Here is a 20,624-nt window from a genome sequence, read left to right as displayed (position 1 = left end):
TCTTCTTTTGCTTGGGAATAAGTTAGTTGTGTTTTGTCTCATTACTCAGCTCAGTTTTTATATTAACAAACAAACAAAAATCCTAAAATTTTGGTGTATGTTGCTTTTACCAGAACAAATATATTATTTATAGAGAGAAGAAATATGAAGACAGTGGTTGACCATCAGGGCAGTAAGATAGCCCTCTGCTTGGTACTTCATAGCTTTAACACAGAGCAAATGATCTAGAAGTCTCCACTCAAGGGAAGAGCCACCTGTAGAGTTTGACCTCTTGAGGTGTGGGAACTTTTTCGCCTTTATTGTCCCAATTCCCCACACACAGATATTCACTAATTAATTAAACATCACTCATTATTGAAAGATTCAATTATTTTTATTACCTCACACCAAAGCTTTCCCTAAAACTTTGGGTCATTAAATAATAATGGTTACCATTTTTTTTCACAGCGCTTCTGTTAGGACACACTTTACCTAATGTAATTCTTGTAAGAACCCTTAGAGGCAAAGATTAGAGTGATGAATAAAAGCGATTAAGTAATTTGCCCGAGTTCAAAACGCTGGTAAATGATGGAACTAGCTTTCAAATCGAGATCTTTTTGATTTTTAGATAAAAGTTAAAATAAGTTTTAAAAGAATGATCTTCACTGGTTAACTTTCAATGAATCAGAACATCCATTTAAACACAACTCTCCAGGCTCCAAAACTGTGACCTCAAGTAAACCAACCAGCTTGGCACAGCTGAAAATGTAGTGCACAGGAACTGGCCTCGCCTCCCTGAGTCCAGTGCTGAGCCACCCACTTGCTCCTCACAGCAAGGAGGTGCGTCTTTTTCATCTGGCCCTGGGGATAAAATGACAGCACATTCACAGCGTCCCTACCTCGGCGCTCACTTTCACATGCACACACAATGCCCACAAATGAGTTCCTCTGCAAAAGTGGCCCTTCCCCAGCCAGGTGGCTTAGTGCAAGCTGGAGAAGATGGTCACAAACATTGTACATCTAGTACAGAGCTGTTGGCTGGTACCTCTTATCACTTTTTGAACATCTGAAATGAAAGGCTGTAATTAGAGCCCACGCAGGCAATCCTAGCACAACAAACTCTGTCAGCCTTTGCTGCTTTTCCCCTTGTGCACCCTTAGGTCTCTGCTACTCTGTATCAACCTCTGCCCTAATCTATCCCTGTCAAAAGTGATAACTCACTAACCAAGTCTGCCGTTTGATTGGATTAAACACATCCTGAGGATGTAGATGGGCAGACTCAGTGTTAATTCATTTACAGAAATTGAAGGTTTGACTCCACTCCTAAAGCAATGGACATGTGATCAGGAAACTGGCAGGATGGTTCATTCTAAACAGGCAGTAGTTTCTAGTGTCTGCTGAGGTTAAGGACTCATTCCTAGGGCAGCAATCACAGAAGTATGGGGAGCCTGATAAACCCCCAAGCCTTCACCAGAATCCTTTCACAAGCATTAAAGGTATCTTAGTTCCCTACACCCCGATGTCCTCTATGGCATAAAGTAGACTGCTCACTTGGGCCACTTGCAAACATACTCAAATATTCATACGTTATAGTTTCGTGACACGATACAGTTCTTGCTCAAGTCTGATACTGAATGTCCCTCAGAGCTAATATCCTGGTGGTGCAGCCCCCAGCAAGTGGCACTACTGGGAGGAAGTGGAGTCTTTAGGAGGTGGGGCCTAATGAAAGGAAGCACTGCAAGAGAGGGTGCAGGCCTGAGAGGAATACTGGGACTAGAGCTCCTTCTTCTTGATTGCTGGCTCCGAGAGGTGAAACACTTCCTTCTCCATGCTCCCAACATGGTGTGCTACCTCGCTACAGAACAAAGGGCAACAGAGTGACCCTCTGGCACTGAAAACAGGGCCAAGGTAAGCCTTTCCTCTTTTAAGCTATTTGCCTTGGTGGTGGAAGCTAACACACTATTCTCTTAGAAACATTAACATGTACCCAACAGTAAAACTAGTATCACAGAATCACAAGGTACTAAGAAACTTAATAAAATTATTTTCACATATTAAAAAGCCCTTTCACCAAAAATATCTGTATTTTAATTCACTTAAGAGAAATATAAACTGAATCATAAACCACAAATAAAAATTTCGTTTTGCCCTTAAGTATAAAACATATTTGGAGCCACATTTTATTGGCACATCTTAAAATGAATTCAATTTAAAAGTGCTCATTGTTGATAAATAGACAAAAAAAATCAATGCCAGAAAAGTCATCATTAGACTAATAGTGGTAACATTAAAAATCTTGTCACTGAGGTGGAAGCCATGAACAAGCTCTCTGCAGTAGAACCAAGTCTTTCCTCTGGAATTAATACAACAGACCCATAAAAGATTAATCAGAACAAGAATCAATAACTTCTCAAGTGCTAATAAGCACTGCCTTGTTCTGTGATGTGTTGGGCAGTTTATCATGGTTAGCCACATGGAGATTTATGGAAAATCCATAGTTAGAACCAAAGGATGAGGTAATGCACACTTAGTAAATGAATCCCAGCTACATCTACACCTAATACTGTTGAGTCCAGGGCTACAAGACATGCCTTTGATTCCACTACCAACACATAGACATGCACATGCGTGCACACACACACATTTCTAAGGATAAGGAAAGAGTCATATAAGAAATGTCATCAGGGTGATAACTGAGAAACACACAGTGTTCCGCAGAGGAACATCTCCCTGCTTGGTAGTAGACAGTAGAAACATATCCTAAAAATTAACTTTTTTCTACCTTATTTGTTATCCTGGAAACCTTAATTTTTCCTGGATTTTTTATAAATTTATATAAAATACCTCTAGGATCATTTAGGTCTTTATTCTCAATCAATCTGATGGATCTTAAGGTCATGTGAGTGGATGAGTTAATGGGTAACTAATAGTTCATAAATTGTAGATCCAGACCATTAGGTTATCTCACTGAGTTTCATAGTGTGCCATGTTATTAATTAAAAACATCAAATTACATGTTTAGTAAATTTATATTTGAAGCAATATTATGATCACAAAAATAAAGCCTAATCAAATAGATGGGAGCCAATAAATGTTGCCATAAATCTGGGAACATAAAGTAACTGTAAGTAATTACAAACAAGTAAATTCTTGTGGGCAGTCATCTTTTTGAGTGTCAAAGATTAGAAAGTATGAATAATGTAAATAAGATAAATCACTGTGCTCAAGGTTTAAAATGGGGACAGATGAAAAATGTGAAATAGTCCAAATTTTCTTGATTAAAAAAAATAAAGTAAAAAAATAAAAGTTTGCCATAATTACAAACTGGCAGATCATACTTTTGATAGAAATGTGATAGATTATTGACGATGATGACAAATGAGAATTGGAGTTTGTTTTTCCAATCAAAAAGGCCTGACAACTGCAATTTACAACGGTGGCCTGTCTGCAAGACGTGCTGGTGTAACAGCACAGACACTGTGAGATTAACCAATAACTCTCGGATTAGAGTTGGGGCCCGTGCCTGATACTGCTTGCGTGGCTCTCAACCTTAGACTGGATAGGCCCTGGGCCTATGGGAAAACCAAATACTATGGTTCCACTAAGGGAACATAGCAATATAATGACTCTGACAACATTCTGCTATACCCATAAATTAGTGCCTCACTCAGCCATCATCAGAAATTGATGGGAACTACCACAGAGGCTCACAACTGGACAATGTACAGAGTCAGAGAGCTTGTAATCCTCAGTCCTAAATGAGATAGCTCCATCAAATCCTTCCCCCCTAGGGCTCGGGGAACTATGCAGAAGAGGAGGTGGAAAGAGTCTAAAGGGCCAGAGAGAATGGTTGACCTCAAGGAAACAGTGTTTTCCAGGCATGACAGGACTGATGCACTTACGAGCTCACAGGGCTGTGGAAGCATGCATAGGGCCTGCACAGGTTCAAGCCAGATAGAGTCACAGCACTGAGAGAGGGAAGTGGACACAAGCTCCCAACTCTAACACAAGAAGAAGCTATCGGCAAATGGCACCTGTTTGCAATGGAAAAATTAGTTGTCTCCAGTGGAGTTTCACTGAATATATTAACCACACTTAAGGGTAATCCTCATGCCCAGCAGTAAATGGTCAACATAAAACAAATTCAGTGATTATTTTTTTAGACTTTTTGTTTCATATTGCTTTGACTGGCTGGTTTTGTTTTGTTTTGTTTTTGTCTTATTGACCTTCTATTTGTATATTATGGTTTCCAAATTTGTGTTTTTATTGGTTATGTTTGTGTATGTTTCTTGTGGGATTTTTGTTTTTGTTTTTGTTTTTTTTACTTTGACTTTTGTTATCTGTTGGCCTGTTTACTTTCTAAAGGGAGAAAGAGAAAGAAAGGGTGTGGAATTGGTTGGGTCAGGAGATGGAAAGAATCAGAGAAGTCAGGGGAAGGGAATATCAGATCATATGGATTTGTTTTTTCAGTAAAAAGAGAAAAATAATAAATAAATTGGTCTGGTTCATAAGCTTTATTTAACATTGGAAACTACCATGCTTAATTTTACAGACTTCTACACCCACACCTTCATACCCAGTCTGCTCTGTGTCACACATTAAGTTGTCTTGCAGCCTCTTTTGAAGTGTCCTCCAGAAGCCCATTTAGTTTGACAGCTTGACTTGATAGTGTCAATGATGCCAAGCCTCTTTTCATCCATGTTCCATTTTGAAACAAGCCTGGGCAGAGATCTCAGAAGCCAATGGTGTAGACATAAGGCTAAAGGATAAAAGTTCAGCCTACAAAAGCTGGTGAGGACCATGCTGAAGGTCCCCTTTCCCAGCCAGCCCAACTTTGCAGAGTAGGAAGTCTTTGGTGCATAGGAGGACTACACCACGGTCTCTTGGATGCATCTGTCTCCACAGTAAATGTAACAGGTCCACATCACAGGCCTGATGATCTCCCCTGACTGTACTGAACTCATCCAGGGGCCATTGTTGTGGTGTCCAATGGAGATGTCTTTGCACATTGTGAGGAAGGAAGGAAAACTGGTTTGCTTTACAATTGGAAAGACATCCTTCTACAGCTCCCTTGGCAGAGCAGAACCCCACTTCATTCCTGAAACTCTCAGTGTTAAGGCCTCTGGAATTGCTTTCAGGGCAGTAAAAGCTGCTCCCAGTGGCTGGTCCTCAGTGGAGGAGGTCACAAACACCTGAGCTACACAAAGCGCAAAGCGCTGAGCCCTGTGATGTAGAAGGTGGCATTAATAGCTGTGTATTAGTGAGGTCATCCATGATTCTTTATCATTGCACCTATGGATTGGAGCACTCATTTGCATGTAGTTAGTTCCCTACTCACCCAGCAAGATCTGCCTCAACAATTTAATTACCTCAGAAACTGTAACTAATTATTAAAGTATAGTTCAAGGTCACAGCTTGTAATCACAGGATAATTATCTTTACTGTATAAATCACACCATTTTGATGAAATATAAAAGTTACATTGCAAATAAACATCTAATTACACAGCAGGGTGGATGTAATTATTATTAAGTAATCTATCAGAATATGAAATTGTTGCTGGATGTGGTTATAATGATCGGCCTTGTTATTGCCAGAGATTTTGTATGGCTACTTCTGTATTATAAAAGAAAAAAAATTTAAATAGCATGATGTTAAGAAAACAGAAGGCTTTTAGGGTGTCTGTTTGATTTTGAGATCAAAACAAGATCACAATTTTTTTAATCAAATCTCAAACAAAAGTACTTCAGAAGCCCAAGAGAAAAAGATGGGGAAGAACTGAAGAAATAAAACAGATAAAAATGCCTCCCAATTTTCTTGAGATACTGATCCACCCCCAAAAAAAATGTTAGAAACGAAGGAGGAGGGACAGGGAGGGAAAAGAAAAGGAAAATAAATGGAAAGAGGGAAAGAATTGGAAAGAAAAGAAAATCTGAAGTCCGGAAGGCATTGCAATAACAACTAAGGGCGTGTAGTCTCCAACTTAAAGCTGTTCAGTTGTTACAATTTCAGGTACACACACACACACACACACACACACACACACACACACACACACACACGAGAATGTTTACATTCCTACCTCAAGGGAGAACAGACTGTCCCAAGATCATAGTCTCTATGAGAATTACTTACAAAACTGGTGGCTGGAGAGGCAGCTGCTACCACAGCACTGGCTGTTCTTAGAAAGGACACAGGTTTGGTCCCCAGCACTCACATGGCAGCTCCTAACAACCATAACTCCAATTCTAGGTGATCTGATGCTCTCTTCTGACTACCACAGACACCAGGCACCTGTGAAGTTCACATCTACACATGAAAAAAATAAACACATACACACAAAATAAAATAAATAAATGTACAACAATTTTTTAGGACTGTGCATAACTTTAACCCCAGCACTAGGAAGACAGAAGCTGGCAGATCCCAGTGAATCCACCCTTAGCCTGTTCTATACAGCAAGCTCCAGGCCAGCCAAAGCTACACAGCAAGACCCTGTCTCAAAACACAATGACAATAATATAATAAATTATAATAAACTTTAAAAAAATTACTTGCAAAACAAAGCTTGAAGGTCTTCACTTCTACATTTTACAAGGAAGTAATCACATATCCTTTTCCTCATAGATTTGTTCTTCCATAAAGATAAGACAGTATTATAAAAGTAACATAAACATTTGCTGGTACTCATGCTCATTAGTAAATACAAAAGAAATTAAAGGCAATGGACTCATGCAGAGTGGCTGCCTGTCTGTGTACCATTTGGTTGTACTTGTTTTCCCTCTGTTTTCCATCAGTGTTCCCAGTTACTTTTGCTCTTATTCCTCTAATTCTATATGCTAGCTTTCATTCACTGTGGACTCAAATGAGTCTGTTGATTTCTCATACATCTGAGAGCATTCCTTCCTGTATCTTCCTTTACTCCAAAAGCATTATAGCCTGTTACAGACGCTCAATCTTAGGTCACCAGCATTGAGAAGACAGGAGTAAAGTTCAAAAGAAAGAAGGAAGGAAAAAGATTGGGCAAATTAAGACAAACAGGCAAGCAGACAAAGAAGGTTACAGAAGAGAGCTAAAATGGTAGCATCTATTCCCTATGACTCTTTAAATCAACATGGGCAAAGCTAATATGAAACAGCATGCCCAGAGCAAGAAATACATAATATACTACAGTACAATTAAATATGCACCAGAATGACAGCATATAATATATGTATATATACATATATATACATACATAAAGATATGTATTTTAGTGTTTTTATGAGATTCCTAAGTGTGAAAATGAGTGGGTCTCTGTTGTGCCTTCTGGTGGGCTTTTTTTCTTCTGTTGGATGTCTTGTCTAACTTCAGTGTGATAAATTTTGTTTTATTTTGTTATATTATTTTAAAAATAAAGAACCCTTAGCCAAGCTAACTAAAAGGCAGAGAGACACGATCCAAATCAACAAAATCAGAAATTAAAAGGGGGACATAACCACAGACACTGAGGAAATCCAAACAATCATTAGGACTTACTTCAAAAGTCTATATGCCACAAAATTTGAAAATCTAAATGAAATGAACAATTTTCTTGATCGATTCGACTTACCAAAGCTGAATCAGGACCAGGTAAATCAATTAAATAGTCCTCTATCCCCCAAGGAAGTAGAAGGGGTCATCGAAAGTCTCCCATCCAAAAACAGCCCAGGACCAGATGGTTTCAGCACAGAATTCTACCAGACCTTCAAAGAAAAGCCAACTCCAGTTCTCTTCAAACTATTCCACAAAATAAAAACAGAAGAAACATTACCAAACTCATTCTATGAAGCCACAGTCACCTTGGTACCTAAACCGCACAGACCCAACAAAGAAAGAGAATTTCAAACCAATCTCCCTTATGAACATTGATGCAAAAATACTCAACAAAATACTTGCAAACTGAACACAAGAACACATCAAAGATATCATCCACTATGACCAAATAGGCTTCATCCCAGGTATGCAGGGGTGGTTCAATATACGGAAATCCATCAATGTGATCCACCATATTAACAACCTGAAAGAAAGAAACACATGATAATCTCCCTAGATGCTGAAAAAGCATTTGACAAAATCCAACATCCATTCATGTTTAAAGTATTGGAGAGATTAGGGATACAGGGCACATATCTAAACATAGTAAAGGTGATATACAGCAAGCCTATAGCCAACATCAAACTGAACAGAGAGAAACATACAGCAATCCCACTGAAATCAGGGACAAGGCAAGGCTGCCCACTCTCTCCATATTTCTTCAACATAGTTCAGGAAGTCCTTGATAGCGCAATAAGACAGTTGAAGGAGATCAAGGGGATACAAATTGGAAAGGAAGAAATCAAATTATCATTATTTGCAGATGATATGATAGTATATGTGAGTGACCCCAAAAACTCTACCAGGGAACTCCTACAACTGATAAACACCTTCAGCAAAGTGGCAGGATACAAAATTAACTCAAAAAAATCAGTAGCCCTCCTGTATACAAAACACAAAAGGGCTGAGAAAGAAATTAGGAAACAACACCCTTCACAATAGCCACAAAGGACATAAAGTACTTTGGAGTAACCCTAACCAAGCAAGTCAAAGAATTATGTGAAGAAAAAAAATTTCCAGTCTCTGAAGAAAGAATCAGAAGAAGATATCAGAAGATGGAAAGATCTGCCATGCTCATGGCTTGGCAGGATTAACATAGTCAAAATGGCCATCTTACCAAAAGCAATCTACAAATTCAATGAGATTCCCATCAGATTGCCAACACAATTTTTTACAGACCTGAAAAGAAAAATCCTCAACTTCATATGAAATAACAAGAAACCCAGAATTGCTAAAACAATCCTCTACAATAAAAGATCTTCTGGAGGTATCTCCATCCCTGATCTTAAGCTATACTATAGAGCAACAGTTATAAAAACTGCATGGTACTGGCATAGAAACAGAATGGTGGATCAATGGAACCGAACAGAGGACCCAGAAATAAACACACATACTTATGGACACCTGATCTTTGACAAAGATGCCAAAACCATACAATGGAGAAAAGATAGCATCTTCAACAAATGGTGCTGGTCTAACTAGATGTCTACATGTAGAAAAATGCAAATAGATCCATACTTATCATCCTGCACATAACTAAAGTCCAAGTGGATCAAAGACCTCAACATAAAACGAGACACACTAAATTGCTTAGAAGAAAAAGTGGGGAAGAGCCTTGAACTCATTGGAGACAACTTGTTGAACAGAACACCAACAGCACAGGCTCTAAGAGCAACAACCAATAAATGGGACCTCATGAAACTGAAAAGCTTCTGTAAATCAAAGGACACCATCATCAAAACAAAACGACTGCCTACAGATTGGGAAAGAATCTTCACCAACCCTTTATCTGACAGAGGACTAATATCCAGTATATATAAAGAACTAAAGAAGCTGAAAAACAGCAAACCAAGTAATCCAATTAAAAAATGGGAAACAGAGCTAAACAGAGAACTCTCTGTAGAGGAATATCGAATGGCAGAGAAACACTTAAAGAAATGCTCAACGTCATTAGCCATTAGAAAAATGCCAATCAAAATGACCCTGAGATTTCACCTTACACCCATCAGAATGGCCAAGATGAAAAACTCAAGTGACAACACATGCTGGAGAGGCTGTGGAAAAAGGGGAACCCTACTCCACTGCTGGTGGGAATGTAAACTTGTACAACCACTCTGGAAAGCAATCTGGTGCTTTCTCAGACAACTAGGAATAGTGCTTCCTCAAGATCCAGCCATACCACTCCTAGGCATATATCCAAAAGAGGCTCAAGTACACAATAAGGACATTTGCTCAACCATGTTTGTAGTAGCCTTATTTGTAATAGCCAGAAGCTGGAAACAGCCCAGATGCCCCTCAAAAGAAGAATGGATGCAGAAATTGTGGTACATCACATCTACACAATGGAGTATTACTCAGCAATGAAAAATAAAGAAATCATGAAATTTTCGGGTAAATGGTGGGACCTGGAAAGGATCATCCTGAGTGAGCTATCCCAGAAGCAGAAAGACACACACGGTATATACTCACTCATATAGACATATAATATAGGATAAACCTACTAAAATCTGTACATCTAAAGAAACTAATCAAGAGAGAGGACCCTGACTAAACGCTCAATCCCCATCCCAAAAGGCAAAGAGGCTGGACATCAGAAGAAGAAGAAAACAGGAAACAACCTAGGAACCTGCCACAGAGGGCCTCTGAAAGCCTCTGCCCTGCAGACTATCAAAGCAGACACTGAGACTTATGGCCAACTGTTGGGCAAAGTGCATGGAATCTTACGTAAGAAGTGGGAAACAGTAAGAGCTGGAGATGTTGGGAACCACAAAAGGAGAGCAACAGAATCAGAAAATTTGAACACAGGGAACTTCCCACAGACTCATACTCCAACCAAGTACCGGGCATAGAGATAACCTAGAACCCCTGCACAGAAGTAGCACATGGCAGTTCAGTGTCCAAGTGGGTTCCACAGTAATGGGAAGAGGGACTGCCTCTGACATAATCTGATTGGCCTGCTCTTTGATCACCTCCCCCTGAGGGGGGAGAAGCTTTACCAGGCCACAGAAGATGACAATGCAGCCACTCCTGATGTGATCTGATAGACTAAGATCAGAAGGAAGGAGAGGAGGACCTCCCCTATCAGTGGACTTGGGGAGGGGCATGTGTGAAGAAGGGGGAGGGAAGGTGGGATCAGGACGGGAAAAATTAAGAAGGAAGGAAAGAAAAGAAAAGACGAAAGGAATACCTAGCCACTGGAATAAAGTTTAACAACTGAACTGTCCACCAGGAGAGGGAAAATCAGTTTTCTCTAATAGAATGACACTGGATATATCAACTACTCCAGGACAGGCCTCATGTACAGGAATAGTTAACTAACATATAATGGCGTCACAGTTTATTTGTTTCTTTGTTTGTATGCTATTATTTGGTTTCATTTTGTTTTTGTGGTTGAGTTTTTGTTTGTTTGTTTGTTTTTTGAGAAAAAAAATTAAAGTTGGGTAGGTAGGGAAGGCAAGGGGATCTGGAAGGACTTCAGGGGGGAAGAATATTATCAAATATATTTAAATTTAAAGCTTGTCTTAAGTAATAAAATATAATTTAAAATATATCTAAAAATACAATTTAAAAGTCCTCCTTATTTCAGATGAAAGTTGAAGCATTTATAACCAGAGCTGGTTATTGTGTTTCCTCTCTTTGTACCTGATTCAGCCTTTTGTCTTGTTTTTGCAGTGCTGGCAGCTAAAACCACAGGGCTTATGCATGCCAGCAAGCACTTTACCAGTGAGCTATATCCAAAGCTTACCAAAGTTAGTCCAGTTTTCCAGTTCTCATCAATTCTTAAACTTTCTTCTTTAAGGTTAATTTTTATTTCTTGTTCTGGTCATGGTATTTATTGAAGCAATAGAAGGAAAACTAGAACATGCTTTCATGTAAAGATACTTAGATCTTAGATAAGATAAAAGTACTTGGCTATACAACAGACTTAAATTTGTGTTTGTTTAGGCCAGGCACAGTATAATGTATAAGATCTGATTTATCAATAAAGTGATCAATACAAAGTCTGATTTGACAACGCCAAGAAACTTTTTTTATATTTTTTTATTTTTTATTAATTACAGTTTATTCACTTTGTATCCCCCCATAAGCCCCTCCCTCCTCCCTTCCCAGCCCCCCTCCCTTCCCCTTCTTCTCGCTTGTCCCCCCAAGTCCACTGATAGGGGAGGTCCTCCTCTCCTTCCTTCTGATCTTAGTCTATCAGATCCCATCAGGAATGGCTGCATTGTCATCTTCTGTGGCCTGGTAAGGCTGCTCTCCCCTCAGGGGGAGGTGATCAAAGAACAGGCCTATCAGATTATGTCAGAGGCAGTCCCTCTTCCCATTACTATGGAACCCACTTGGATACTACGCTGTCATGGACTACATCTGTGCAAGGGTTCTAGGTTATCTCCATGCATGTTCCTTGGAATATGAGTCCCTGGGGAGACCCCTGTGTTCAAATTTTCTGATTCTGTTGCTCTTCTTGTAGGGTTCCTGTCCTCTCCAAATCTTACTATTTCCCACTTCTTACATAAGATTCCATGCACTTTGCCCAACAGTTGGCCTTAAGTCTCAGCGTCTGCTTTGATAGTCTGTAGGGCAGAGCCTTTCAGAGGCCCTCTGTGGCAGGTTCCTAGGTTGTTTCCTATTTTCTTCTTCTTCTGATGTCTATCCTCTTTGCCTTTCGGGATGGGGATTGAGCTTTTTAGTCAGGGTCCTCTCTCTTGATTAGTTTCTTTAGATGTTCAGGTTTTTAGTAGGTTTATCCTATGTTATATGTCTATATGAGTGAGTATATACCGTGTGTGTCTTTCTGCTTCTGGGACAGCTCACTCAGTATGATCCTTTCCAGGTCCCACCATTTACCTGCAAATTTCATGATTTCCTTATTTTTCATTGCAGAGTAATACTCCATTGTGTAGATGTACCACAATTTCTGCATCCATTCTTCATTTGAGGGGCATCTGGGCTGCTTCCAACTTCTGGCTGTTACAAATAACGCTGCTACAAACATGGTTGAGCAAATGTCCTTATTGTGTACTTTAGTACCTTTTGGATATATGCCTAGGAGTGGTATGGCTGGATCTTGAGGAAGCACTCTTCCTAGTTGTCTGAGAAAGCGCCAGATTGCTTTCCAGAGTGGTTGTACGAGTTTACATTCCCACCAGCAGTGGAGGAGGGTTCCCCTTTCTCCACAGCCTCCCCAGCATGTGTTGTCCCTTGAGTTTTTCATCTTGGCCATTCTGATGGGTGTGAGGTAAAATCTATCTCAGGGTGGTTTTGATTTGCATTTCCCGAATGGCTAATGATGCCGGTTGTGGTGGGGCCAAGAAACTTTTTCAATGACTTTTGCTTTTCATTCTTTCCACAATACGTTTCTGACATTTAGAAAATCTGTATTGACTAGCTAGATTTCTCTTATTCAACTTCTAATTATACAAACTACAGTGATATAACTAAAAGAAAAGTGAGTTCTAACATTAAAAATACACAATTTTTACTTAACCAATAGTATTTTAAAGAATGAGGCCTGTCTTGAGGTTTCTATTTCTGCAAAGAGATACCATAAATTTCTTATAAAGTTAAACATTTAATTGGGGCTGGCTTATAGTTTTAGAGGGTTAATTCATGGCAAGATGCATGGTAGGACATAGGCAGACATGATATTGGAGAAGGTGCGAACATTTCCACACCTTGATCCGAAGGCCAAAGGAAAGAACTTGAGCTTCTGAGACCTCAAATCCTGCCTCTTGTCACAGACTTCCTCCAACAAGGCCACACTTCCTAATAGCCACTCCCTATGGGCCACGCATTCAAACACATAAGTCTATGGGGCTATTCCTATTCAAACCACCACAAGGCCCAAGTAAAATTGTTGAATTGTTCCATGACACCTGATCTTATTCCTACTATCTGATATTATCAAGTCAAAACAACAGTTAGGTTCATAAAACATGAAAATACAGTTTTAAGGGAGAAAACTACTGCATCTGCTTGAAAATACCAAGTGCAAAATTTAGAATTAAATAATGCCAACACCACTCCTCTGTTTGGCAGTACCTACATTAAAATTACAACTAGCCTAGAAAAAACTACTGTTATATTTACTGAATCACTACCTGTAGAATTTTCATTTCAGTTATCTATTTGCAATTATTTCCCCCCACAGACATGACAATCTTCCTTCTTCCAAATGTAGCATAGCAGATTTTCCCACTATTATATTTATGAATTATTCATGCAAACAGGAATGGAACACAAAGCCTAATAAAGAAGATCCTGATACTCTATGCACCACTTCACACCTGGATTCCAAGAATGGACATTGGAGCTGAAGTATTCTAATTTTCTTTTTGTTTCTTTTTTTTTTCAATTTATTTCAATTTCATATTATGAGAATGACAAAAGTTACTCTACTAATCATTTCTTGTACTTATTTCAAAGTATGAATGCCTGAGTTCATTTTTATTTTGTGGTACCATTTGCAAATCTACTGTTGTGTTTAAAACATTTTATCTTGTTACAGTGAACTTATTTCTCTTTCCAAATATGGTAGTTTACTAGTAATATATCCAGAATCTGAAACTGTGTGTGTATGTGTGTGTAGGTCATTCATGCACACTACCTATTTGACAGTATATACACATTAGTGCAAGTACCTTCAGAAGCAAGAGACACCAGATCCCCTGGAGCTGGAGCTACAGGTTTGCCACCTGATGTGAATGACAGGAGCTGAATTCAAGGTATTCTGGAAAAGCAATGCTTTAACTCTGAACCATCTCTCCAGCCCCGACTCTCATCTTTTCCATGAAATATGTTTTGACCATGATAATATAATTTGAACAATTTCTTTTAGATATTATAGAACTTGTTACCTTCATATATTCAATATTGCAGATATACATATTTTTACACAATGATTTCAGCCTTTGTTTCCTTTTTTTACCTGTTGTGTTTTGTTGCTTCTGTTTGGCTCAATGAAAAGGTTAACTTGTGTGAAAGTCCTTTATAGGTTTATTTTTCATTCTTTTTGCTGAACATATGTCAAGTATTTAATAGGTATTAAGCTACTCTTTCACTCATTCAATAAGTAAGTGTAAATATCTGTATATCATCACTAAGTCACTGATAATTTTCTGGGTCCTGGTGTGTCTATAAAATGCAAACACCAAGAGCTTGCTAGCTTCATTTCATCTGCACCCCTCATGCTACACCTCTATCTCAACATTCTCCAAATTACCCCCTTTCCTTGTTAACTCAGTAATAATCTAATATTATTACTTAAATTTTTGTATAAATGTCAACACTCTATACAGTTAGCCTTTGATGAAGTATCCTCTAAGGTCCTTCCTTGGAATTTTCTAGAAGATCCACAGATAAGGCCTTAAGTTACATATACTTCTCCTACACTTCATGTTCAATTTCTACTATATGCTTCTGCATGATCAGAGCAATTCTATCTCCTCAATGTCTTCTTTTAGCAAAAGGATGGATACTATTTACTAAAGTTGAACAGCTGATTAAAAATTACAGGTCAGAATAGAAAGAAAGAAATAGTTGAGCTTTGAGTCATGTTCAGTTAGAAATGCTTCCAGAAAACTAAGTCTAAGAGACAAATAGATATATTCCTAGAATCCTGAGCAGGGGGCAAGAGACCTGGAACTGGAATATAAAAAGGACTCTTTGGAATTAAACACACACACACACACACACACACACACAGAGAGAGAGAGAGAGAGAGAGAGAGAGAGAGAGAGAGAGAAAACACAGGTACACACACAAACAATTACCTAGAAAAGAAAGGAAAATGAGACTTCCGCATCAAGCCCTGTGGAGCAAAGACTAAAGGTCCTTCCAAGAAGGTCCCTTCAATGTAACTATCAGGAGCAGACAGAAGATGAAAACAAAGAACTAAAGAGAGCCTTGGTGCTACAAAACTTCATGGTCAGCAGGGTACCTGCCAGATGAGTGACAGGTAAGAGAGATGTGGGCGAGTCTCTTGACACAGATGAGAAGGTCCTAAGAAATCAGCAGCAGGTATTGGTACAAAGACTCTTGGTAGACCCTCACAAGACCTAAACTCAGGTAACAAGCAAGACAGACCTTTCATGGTCAGAGATTCCAATCTTCACCCACAGAATGTCCTGGATCTGAAAGATTGAAGAGACACACCAAAGCACAGAAGAATACAGAGGCCCAGGAGAAGTCGCATGTTCATTCTAACTATCTGGTTTTCCTCCACAGTGAAATCAAGTTAAAATGCAAATGTCAGGTTGGCAAGATGACTCACTGCATGCAAGTACTCACTTTGCCCAAGCCTGATGACTTGAGTTTGATCTCTGGGATGCACATGACGGGAGGATAGCACTGCCTCCTAAAAGTTGTTCTCTGACCTCCACACACATTTTAAAAATCAAAACGTCCACATACAACCCTCATTGCTATTGGTGAGATTAAACCCGATACAGCCACTCTGGAAATCTGTGTGGAAAATTCTCAAAAAAGCTAAAAATAAATCAACCATATAACCGAGGTATATCACTCTTGCTCTATTTATAGTATCTAGGAAATGGAAGAACCTTCAACTGTTAAATGAATAATGAATCTCCCTGGGAATAGAAAATAAAATATATATTGCTGGTGGACTTGGGATGGGTAGGTTTGGAAATGTGGGGACTAGGTGGGGCAGGTGGAAAAAGAGAATACTGAGAGAGACAACTGGAATTGGGAAGCGTGGCAGGGGCAAGGTAAAAACAAGTGCAATGGAAATCCCTGGAATCTAAGAGGGTGACCCTAGCCAGGACTACAGTAAGTGGGGATACAGAGCCTAAACCAGCCATCCCTATAACCAGGAAATTTCAGTGGATATTGAAAGAATTGGGACACCAATCTAGCTTCAAACCCTTCGACCTACAATTTGTCTGAGCTACAAGATGTGCTGTGGTAAAGGCAGTAAAGAAACTGGGGGAGTGGCCAACCAATGATTAGTCCATCTCTGACACTGCCTGAAGGGTCAGAAACCAGAGGCTGGATAGCTCAGACACCTAAGATCAAACCAAGTATGTCCAGAAAAAAAAAAGTCAATGAAATGATTCCCAATGATATTCTGCTATACTCGTAGACAGAAATCTAGCATAATCATCATCACAGAGGCTTCTTCCAATAGCTGATATATACAGATGCAGAGACCAACTGTCAAACATTAGGCAGCGCTCAGAGAATCTTGCAGAAGAGAGGGATGAAGGACGCAGAAACACACAGACAGAAGCTGGGGTCAGGTGGACTGTGCACACTCTGAAGGAGTGGCACTTACCACCAAATAGCCCAGAACCTCAGTGCTTTTATTACGTACAGCACATGGGGGAAGGTTAGATAGTCCGGTAGGAAATGTCTGTAGGCATCAGTCTTTTGCTGCAAACACTTGGGAGGAAGCTGCAATTGCTAGTTTTTGCACATACTAGTCTATCTTAATAAAAACTTGTACTTATACACACTGTTAACATCCACACTTAGACCACAGAGAGGCTTCACTGTCCCTCTGAGCCTCACCCAAGGAAAAGGCTGTACCACTCCAATGGGCCTGAGGCATTGGGTTCTTGACATGACCATGTTCATGTCAGCAACATACATTCACACAGGACTCCATCTGCTCCTTACACATTCACTCAAGGCTTCCTCAGCTGCCCACACTCAATGAAAGAGAGTCTGGGGTTTAGCTTAGCATTAGAATATATTAAGACATATACTTGGCACTGGCTTTCAATTAGTTGAAAACATTGTTCAAAGAATAGCTAGGAGAATCAGAGGTTCAAATATAAACACTATTACAGGCATGCAGTCATGAAGCCTAAATGTCTGATAGACACACATACTACAACACAGAAAGAGGTAAGTCAAATGCAAGTTGTTCATATTGTAAATTTTTATATTCATATACTAGAAGGTCCTTCAATAATGAAAAAAAATCAGCTACTAATATATACAACCATGGGGATTAACTCAAATTTACCAAGCTTAGCCACAGAGACCCAGAAGAGTCCAAAGTACATTGTGCCATGTGGTACCTGCAACAGACAAACTAGTCAACAGTAATGGGCCTCAGTTATCCACAGATGCAAGTTGATCTGCCAGTTTTACAGTCTGGATGTCCTTGCAGCAAGTCCAGAGGTGTCAACTGAGGACAGCTGGATAACAGTGGGAAGAATCTCAGAAAACCAAGTTGTGAACTCAGATAGCTCATTGTTTCCTCACTTTTTAAGGATGGACTCCCCGGTCTGCCTCCTTGCTTCACAAAGCTGAGATATTCATAAAATGCGAACAACCTCCTTGCTAGTCAAGGCTCCATGTAGAAGTTCTCCCAGTTACTATTAGTATATGGAGCTGCCAAGCTGGTAATAAGAAGTCAGATTTGTTGGAGAAGCTATTGCAGTACTCTCTTAACAAAGATGAAATGTCAGAAAGGGAGTAATTTTAGGAGGTGGGAAGCGTTTATATTTCCAAATGGCATTAAAAGTCAAAACTATGGTTTACAAAGTGTCATATGCTAAGCCAATTTGTCAGTGTCATGACTGGAAACAAATAGTCCTGCTCCTGTGACTGCCTCTCCTCCCAAGGCTGGGGAGACAGTATTGCCCAGATACTTCATAAGAGCATCTCCCAGGGAAGCAAAGGAGAACATGCATGTGTTTTGAGCATTTTTCTCTTTTCAGTGCACATCTGTTTTCCTTGTGCCTAATTTTACATTTATAGGCACAAAACAATATAACACAGCTAGCTACCTCATACCTACCTTCTCAGCAGGTTCAGGCACCACACACACAGTAGAGTATGGCAAAGACCACAGGTTCTAGATATAGTCCCCAAAGATCTAGTGGCCAACTAAGCTCCTATAGTCTTTCAACCTTCTGATGCCAATGTCTCCTATACAGGTGGGTATAATGACAGTACGTTTCTCTTTCGGGTAACCAAATAATAAGATCCCGTACAGTGCTAACCTGCTAAAACCTTTTTTCTTGAAAAGGGTCTGGGCATAGTGTTGCAGGGTATACATGCCTGACTCAGGAAAATGTACATGTTCAGAAGTGGTAGCACCTAGGACACAACCAGAATCCAAAGGATCTAAACACCAAGATCATTAGTAGATTGATGGCCTAGTTGGCTTCAGCTATGAACTTGATACAGCTAGAGTCATCTGAGAGAGTCTCAATTGAGTGTCTGCCTAAATCAAATTGGCCAGTGGCCAAGCCTTGATTAATAATCGGTGTGAGAGGGTCAAAATCAAGCCAGTTTGCAGCATTCCTCCATGGTTTCTGCTCTTGAGTTCTTGCCCTGACTTCTTTCAGTGATAGGTGAGAAGAGTAAGCTTAAATAAGCCCTTTTCCCCCCATTTATAAATTGTCTCAACATTAGAGGAAACTCAACTCAACAAGTGTTATGATTCCCAAAAGTAGATGACATCATGCTAAGTCTAGAGGGAGCAATGCTGGATGCCTTAAGATGATAGCAGGTTTCAGGAAGGGTACCTGCTCTGTTGAGAAATCCTTCAGGGGTCTTGGGGTAAATGATGATTACACCAGAATCTGAAGAAGAAATCTGGAGGAATAGGGCCTAATCCTGGTTAACATATTTGAAGACACAGGCATAGAAATAACACTGAGAGATAGAGAAGGAAGTGGCAAGATGCGAGTGAGAAAGGTGGGTTCCAGGAAGCTGAGACAGGAAGAAATGAGTAACGCACAGTAAAAAAAATTTAAAGAACCAAAAGCAAAGAAAAGCAGAGCTAGCTGTCTTCATAAGGTCAGCATGTAAAAAGATCAGGGAAGGACTTTAACAGCCACCAATAAGGTGATGGCAGTGAGAATGAAGGGTCAATGTAAGGGAGTTAGGAGAGATGTTGCTAAGTCCCAGGTCTAGCCTAGTGAGTGGGGGAACTATTTGGAAGTAGAAATCTAAAAAAAAGAAAGGCAGTAAGAATGACTCCTATATTTGGGGGTGCAGAAAAACAGGAAAGAGTACCATTCCTAGAAGGAAATAGTATTTGGCAACTGAACATATCTAAAATACTCAATTAGAGATAGTCAGAACAGTGAATTTCCTGTCCAGGAGCTCCATACAGGGATCTGGATGGACATAGAAATTCTACAGATAGAAGCAAGCCTCAGTCACAGTGGTAGAGTAAGGTCACAGCATGAAAGACCATAAGTGGCAAGGAAGTGGGCTTAAAGTAACCCCTATGCCATAGGCATATAAAAACATCCAAGAGTTGCCATAAATGAGTAATAGCCATAGGCATATAAAAACTAGACTCAACAATCCCATAGCTTAACCAGAGGTGGGCAATGAGAAGACAGAAAAAAAGACAGGGAGTGTACACTATCCAAGAGAGATACACCTCAACTATTCCGCATCATATAAGCATTTACTAATGGGGAGCATGTTGAAAAATAAAGTCACAAGAGCTTGCATATTGTGATCCATTTCGGTAAACCCCAAGACAGAGTTTTGTGGAATGCTGTCAGCATGCCAAGCCTTCTTCTATTTTTCAATGTTAACACATCTCACTTTCAAAACAGCCTTAGGAAACAGATTCAGTTTCTAAAACTTTTACAGATGAAGGAACTAAGGCCCAGAAACAACTATAGCTTCTAAGGTCTCAATTAATACATGGCAAGTGAGGAAGTGGGAGAGTCTACTGGCTGGGAAAAGTCTTGGAGTAAGTACTTGAGAACACACATTGAGCCTGGGGTGCTGTACATGTCCATGACATCCAAGAGCTGCCATAAATGAGTAATCAATAAGACTCTGAAAATTCAGCAGCTGGAAACACAGAGATCAGCTCTTTTATGTTGAGATGGGCCAGGCTACAATGGCTACCTAAACAGACAGCATGGAAGAAAACAGCCCTTTCCAGAACTTTGGTATGGAGTCGGTACTGTCTGAAGCTATGTTTGGAAAGATGATTCTATCAGCAATGCAGAGAATTGGTTAGCCAGAGACCTAGCTGACATTTACTTTTGGACATATAAGGAAAGCTCAGGAAGGCCTGGACTGGG

At 39.7% G+C, this 20,624-nt stretch overlaps 1 long non-coding RNA gene across 1 annotated transcript; it reads right to left on the bottom strand.

Annotated features, from left to right (window-relative positions):
• Positions 1 to 4,492: 4,492 nt before the first annotated feature.
• LOC129680933 (uncharacterized) lies at positions 4,493 to 9,557 on the bottom strand. The gene is made up of 3 exons (XR_008720758.1): positions 7,571 to 9,557; positions 6,115 to 6,288; positions 4,493 to 5,202 (listed from the first exon to the last, which is right to left on the bottom strand). It is a non-coding gene; the product is annotated as an uncharacterized LOC129680933 (long non-coding RNA).
• Positions 9,558 to 20,624: the final 11,067 nt, after the last annotated feature.

The sequence above is a fragment of the Psammomys obesus genome, unplaced genomic scaffold, assembly GCF_907164565.1.
Source record: "Psammomys obesus unplaced genomic scaffold, mPsaObe1.curated_primary_1811, whole genome shotgun sequence".
Classification (NCBI taxonomy): Eukaryota; Metazoa; Chordata; class Mammalia; order Rodentia; family Muridae; genus Psammomys; species Psammomys obesus.
The sequence above is the reverse complement of the archived record's forward strand: the minus strand, read 5'-3'. Positions and strand labels throughout refer to the sequence as shown.